The sequence below is a fragment of the Ixodes scapularis genome, unplaced genomic scaffold (assembly GCF_016920785.2).
Source record: "Ixodes scapularis isolate PalLabHiFi unplaced genomic scaffold, ASM1692078v2 PGA_scaffold1__304_contigs__length_218370807, whole genome shotgun sequence".
Classification (NCBI taxonomy): Eukaryota; Metazoa; Arthropoda; class Arachnida; order Ixodida; family Ixodidae; genus Ixodes; species Ixodes scapularis.
In genome coordinates, this window is record NW_024609846.1 from 53,544,969 (window position 1) to 53,551,839 (window position 6,871).

The 6,871-nt window shown below is 47.4% G+C and overlaps 1 pseudogene; it reads left to right on the forward strand.

Annotated features, from left to right (window-relative positions):
* The first annotated feature begins 5,065 nt into the window (after window positions 1-5,065).
* Window positions 5,066-6,086, forward strand: LOC115311593 (annotated as a pseudogene).
* Window positions 6,087-6,871: the final 785 nt, after the last annotated feature.

A 6,871-nucleotide genomic window follows, 5' to 3' on the forward strand; every position in this document is an offset into this window, starting at 1 on the left:
AATCTGTCTTTCTTCGAAAGATAAATTTTGGACCGATCAAAAGTATTGGGGTTCACTCCGTACGACACTCCCGACCACCAAGCCGATTTGCACGATGACGTCTTCGAGCCGTCGCACCTTATCTTGGCTGAAGACATCGCTCGCGCAAACGTCAAGCACGAATAGCGTTATTCGAGTTGAATATGTACGCGTAATATATCTTTACTAGGTGCGAATGTGGCCAACGCGTGGTGCTGCCCGACTTCGAGCCTAGGGAGTGCCTTTACTGTAGGGAAATCGGTAGCAAACTTTCCGTGTGCAGATTTCAATTTCGGTTTCGAGCAGTTGTGTTTCTTGGCTTTATTAAATATATGCGTGACTCTATACCAAAATCTTAATTGGGTAGTCTTCTGACAACATAATAAATCGCCTGGCAAAAAATGAAAGTTTTTAGTGGGTGTCTGGGTCCCTTTAAACACGTTCTATTCTCGTATTTCTTTTTTTTTTTCTGGTCCAGCGGGTTTATCACGGACCGTGCTAGGTCCGCGGAATCGATCACGCAACAACTGCCAGCACGAGCCGTATTCTATTCCTTTTTGATTTCTTTTTCTACGGGCTAAGCGCTCTTTTACATGCATCTGGCTTGACTGTTTAATTTATGTAACGGTTGACACTAGTTCACACCTGGTCGAACCAATTTGTATATGTTATTTCTTGTACTTACTCTCTACGTCTGCCGTAGGTAGAGATGTTTTGTGGCCTTTTTTATTGCAAAATGCAGATATAGTTCTTAACATTTCCAAACAAGAACACACTTCAACGAAAACCAACACCAATTCTAAATGTATTAAATATAGACTTTAAGTTGGGGTGGTTAAGAAAAAACTAAAAATAAAGTTACCCTTGTCTGTTCCTTCGTTGGCACTGCAGGCTCTAAGCCAAGTAAAATAAATAAATACGGTAACTGTAGCAACTAAAAAATAAGATCTTTTAATAAAACGCCAATCAGAAAAGAACAACAAGATATATCTGACCGCAGCCACCGAACAGTCCTGGCCAGCAGTTGAATGGGTATTCACACGGGTGAGACAATCACTCCCTTTTCTCCCTGAGAAGCGCATCACGTGATAACAACGTCACACCTTTGCCCAGAGCCGCGATGAAGTAGGCATCACAGGGGGATGGGGGAGCATTTGCTTGGGCTGCGCAAACACTTCCCGCTTTTGCGTGTGATCTCTTCGCAATTTGCGGTATTTGGTTCATGTGTCTGACAACTTAACAGATTCGGCTCGCTGGGATACCGGCGGTGCATCGGGGTAGCCTAACTTGTTTTCGCTTGCGCTGATGCTAGTGTGGACTAGCTCATCTATTGGCTCCAGTGCCACTAAATGAGCTACGCTTCAGAGTAACGACACTTGGCCATATTGTGTCTTAAAATCATGGTTGCCAGTTATCTGAAGCTATATCTGAAATCACAGAAAACGCTTTTCCGCCCTTCACAAATGTTTAAACAGTTCGCGACGAAGCAAGGCAATATTACACGACCTTCCTAACACCGAATCTAATGCTGAGGAAGTCGCACTTTTGAATCATGACAATCGGCAGTTGCGCCTGCTCTGCATACGAGCCAAAATGGTGGCGCCCAGAACAATGTCGGGGAACTGAGTGGCACTAAGGGAACGGAGTGTCGATACTCTAAGCGCAGCTCATCTAGAGGCTCTAGTGTAGACTGGAGGGGAGGTGTGCTCAATGCCTGATTCGGCTGGCATGTATAGTAGGTTGGAAGATATGGTGTGGGTGCTCTTTGATTCTCAGCATTGTGGCAGAAATGCCACCTGCGCGTGGTCCTCCCGGGGGCGCTGATGATATCAGTCAAGCCACACGTGGTACACGACACACTATCCAGGTCCGTTCGAAGCACCGCAACCCAGCTTAGTGCGTGCAAGTCGACCATGGTCGACAATTTCGCAGCCACATTGGCTGCAGTTGTACGGCAGTCCTTGGCGCAGCCACCGGCTTAAAGGGGCGATGCAACAATGGTTGTACTTTGCGCATATACCACTTAGAACGGATCCCTGACATTAATGATCCATAAAACACGCGTTCGTTTTTCACCCCACGCAATAGAGGTCCCAGAAAAAAATTAAAGAAAAACGAGCACCGTTCATCCCCTCAACCACCTCAACTCGCAGCCAGAACAAGCGGCCACGTGATCTGGAACCGATTAAATGCCGCCAATGTTGATCATAGCCACGCGCTGGTGTTGGCAAAGCACAGAACACGCGCTGAGTTCCAGACATTGTTATGGCTCGGCTATTGTCGTCGTTGCAGCGATTGGACACGGGCCACTACCCGAATGCTTCTCGAGCTAGTAATTATCACGAGCTCAAATCGAGTGCCCACGCAATGCTCAGGTCCAATCTATGAACCGCATTCAAATATCGTCATTGGCGTGTACTGCGATCCCCACGTTACGTCATCAAATTTTGCAAAGGAGAGATTGAATGAAAATGATCGTTTTTGTCCTTAAAATTACACCGCAACAAAGAAATTTCTTGGCCAGTGGCGTTGCGTGCGAGTATCCTTGAGTCCCACTAGAGTCAGTAAGCTCGTGTAAAGTGAAATGCATTCCAATTGAATATCGTTGCACCGCTCCTTTAACCTGGACTTGCGACAGCCACTAGCACGGACTCCCCACCATGATTCCAGCCGGCTCCAAATCCGGCCATATCCACCGCCACGACAGCATCCCAGCGCCAGCCCCATCAGGTCTTACCGCAAGGTATGCTGAACTCCTTCAAATCGATGGTAGGTCGCTACCGAGAATAAGTATCCGAAGCAGACATGCTCGCCTTTCTCCAGACAGCTATTTTGGAGATTCCTTTGAAACACAACTCGAAACCCAACCCAGCCTGCCTAAGAATCGTCCAATCCCAAGCCTACCGCGGGTCAAACTACTGCCATCTCGCCACGAAAACCTCCAGAGAAAAGAAACAACAACGCCAACTTCGCGATTGATCACTTGCGCGTCCGGCGACCAAGACATGAAAACGGCGTCGTCGCAAATGACCCCGTCAGCGGGAACAGCTTCGCAAAATCCTTCCCCAGGGGGGCTATGTTGCACGTTTTGGACTCCCAGAAGACTAGGGAGAAGGAAGTGACGACAACAACGCTCTCTGGATGTTGATTCGTGGAGTCGCTGATGACGCGTTGCGTGGTGCTGCTAAGATATGTTCATTCACACCTGCGTCACTTCCTTCTCCCTAGTCTCCTGAGAGTCCAAAACGTGCAACATAGCCCCCAGGAAAGCTCTCCTCTTGCTCAGATGGCGCTGTCGCGGCCTCAAGGCCGCTGTTCGCCTTAATACAAACAGAGAAGTCACCGACAACGATGACAACTCGGCCCACCCATGGGTGACAAAGCTTTCGGAAAAGGCGGTCAAGAGGGCACGGCACGCCTTATCGCAAATTCCGATACGCGCACCGGAGACTCCCCGCCCTCACCCAAGACACAGGAACGCCACATAGTCACACCGCGCCCAGAAAACAAGATATACCTCACGACCCTTAAAAAGAAGTGCTACTGGAGGCTATTGCCGCCTTCGTCAAACTCGTATTGGGAGCGGTCTCCATTAAAACCACAAAGGAAACCAACGCAATTACCGCCATAGCAAAATCCGAAGCCACCGCCCAAACCCTGCTTGGCAATACCGAAATCTATATCGCTGGGAAACCCTCTCTACCGATCCATGCGTATAAGCGATTCGGCGAGAACGAAATTCGTGGTGTCATCAATAGCATCGACCGGGGAGAAGAAAACGTTTCACTCATGGCAGGCCTGGAGGCTGAAGGGCCAGCGGTGGTGGCAGCTTGGCCGATAAACCGAGGAAGCAATACTGCCCTATCACCTTCTAAGGAACCCATCTACCCAGACACGTCTGGTATAGGCGCTGTGTCCTGCAGGTATACCCGTACAGGGAACGAGCTCTGATCTGCGGCAGCTGTCATAAAATCGGCCACAAGCGGGACATCTATCCTGAGCCCCTGGTCAGCTCCAGGTGCGGCAAGCCCCACGATGAGACCACAGACGACCAAGGGAGCGTGGCCTGTCCTTCCCCTATCCTTTCTTGCTAAATGTGCCAAAAGAATGGACACCTGGCCCACCTGGCCACGGACAAACACTGCTCACCCTACTGAAAAAAGCATTTAGCGCCTATATGAAAGTAAACGGGGCTTTATACCGGTAACAGTTTGGTCATACCGGTCACCAGTTTATCAAAGAGGTCACCCGTATCAGCCATAACGGTCACCCATTTGAAAAAGCAGGTCACTCCTTTGGCAAACGGGTCACTTGCCTGGACAAATGGGCCACTTGTTCGGGCGAAGTTGTCGCACGTTTTGCTCAAACCGATGACCATCTTGCACAAACGGGTGAGCGGTTACCGGCAAACTGTACCGGTTTAATCAAACGGCTCTCCGGAGCCCGTTTGATACTGAACGTACATATCGCTGGCATGGGCACTCCTGTCTCAGCCGTGGCAGCCGATGTTTCTGGAAGGGATCGCCGGTTCATTGATTTCAAATCGTCCGCGTAATGCAAGTAATTATATTTATATTTTAATTGCGCTGATGTTCGTTTATACTGCAACTGCGCTGAGCGCGTTTTTTTTTTGTTACGTAAACGCGCGACGTTTGCGGGATTATATTTGTGACACAAGTTTAAAACTTGGCATTCTTTGTTGCCTCATTTTTGTTATTCAGCTTGAATCTCTCTCGCAGTACCCGAACGACGAACATGTTTTGTGACTGTGCACCAGGGCACAGGCTTCCAACAACACCCTGCTCTCCTCTGTGCCCGCACACCTTAGACCCGCCATCTGGGAACAATGGTTTGCACCATCCCAAGACCACCATCGGCTGTGGACACTGCTACACCAGCACGTAAAGACAATTGTCAAGAACGATAATGCAGCTGGACCATCAGCTACGTCAGCCCATAGATAAATACCCCGGACTAGGGTAGAATCTCAGTATCACGTTTAATTCATTCATTCATTCCTCAGAGTGGGCATGGAAGCTTTCCAGCTATGAAGTACTTGAACGTTTTCATCTTCGTATTGCAGGTCCTGAGCGAGCTCGGACGCGGGTCCCAACCTGATCGGCAGCATGACGACGACTTTGCTGCTTTCCAAGTGCCAGTCAGTGTTCCACCCGTCGACACGTGTACCCCTGCTGCGGTGTCATCCACCGACGTGAACTGCCCCTGCATCGAAGTACTCAACCGATCACCAACATCATCTACGGCATCGACACCACCTGTGCCGCCTATAAGAGCCGACTTCGACGCGCTGCTCGCCAGTGGGCATGGAAGCTTTCTAGCTATGAAGTACTTGAACTTTTTCATCTTCGTATTGCAGGTTAGTAAACAGAGATCCTGTCATTGTTTCCGTTCTAATAATATTTGCCTTTTTAAGCTTCCATGCCCTGAAGCCTGCATTGAATCATTTAGAGTGTTGTTACTCCTTTTGTGCGGTGACGTAGAGAGAAATCCAGGCCCTATGTCATAGGTTGAGGTTGAATTTGTGAAAGATCTCAACAACAATGTCTTAAAGCTCGAGAGTATATAACCTCACTTCAACAAGAAGTACTCGAACTCAAGGCAAAGCTAAAACAAACCGATGAAACGCTCTTAGCGGTTTCCGAACAGAATACTCTGCTAACTAACGAACTGAGAGAAAGACTAAAACAAACCGATGAGTCTCTTCTAACGGTTACAGGACAGAACGCTCAGTTAAATAACGACGTAGCTTCAATAAAGTTGAAGGAGAGGGACGCTGCCACAAGTAAAGAGCCTCAGTTATCGGCCGCTCTACGTGATCTATCTAATCTAAAAACGCGGTGTGATGATGCGGAGGGCAGGTCCCGTAGATCAAATCTGTTATTCTTCGGTTTCCCTGATAACGATAAGGAAACTTGGAATGAGTCCGAAGGTTTGGTCCTCGAACTGTGCTTCGAAAAACTCTGCATTCGTGTTGACCCAATCAGAATCGAAAGAGCACATCGTTTGGGCTCCTTCAACGAACGAAAGTGTCGCCCAATTATTGTTAAGTTCTCTTCATTTACTTCATTTAAAGAAAAAGAAAGTATAATGTCATCGGCATACAAACTAAAAAACTCGCCGTTTGCTATCAGTGAGGATTTCCCGGTATGCGTCCGACTCGCGTGCCTCAAACTGCTTGAATTTGCCCGATCAAAGGGTTTGCCCTTTAGACTTCGTCACGACAAGCTGTTGATGGATGACAAGTGCTTTATATTTGACACGGTGCAGAGCAGGGATGGGCAAAATACATGCAAATATGTACCGAAATACTAATACAAAATGCTTCGTCAAAAATGTATTTAATTACAAATCTAATTACATTTGCAAAAAAGTATTTAAGTACAAGATACAAATACAACCAAATGTATTTCGTCTCTTTCAAATACTTTTCCAAATACATTCCTTAAAATTTGCGTTAGCGACTTCAGGGCACCTGCAACAGGTTTCTGGGTATTTCATTTTAATTTTGCATCGCACACTCCGGAGTTAGTGCGCGAGGCTCTAGTAACGTAATACAAATATAATCACAAAAAAATGTAATCAGCTTGGACGTAATAGGTGAAAAAAGTACAGAGCTTCAAGCAGTTTTTTTTTTATTACATTTTGGTATAGACAATCAAAGAGCCGAGACGACCAAGACGCGCAGCACTAGCTAGAGATTTTTTTATTGTTGCAACTCGCACCAGTTACGAAAATCTGGATGACCCGCGCATTTAGAATGTTCGAGGCAAAAGTATGGATGGAAATCAGGCTGGAAAGCATCATAAGTTGTCACCGGCACTTATTTAGCCAG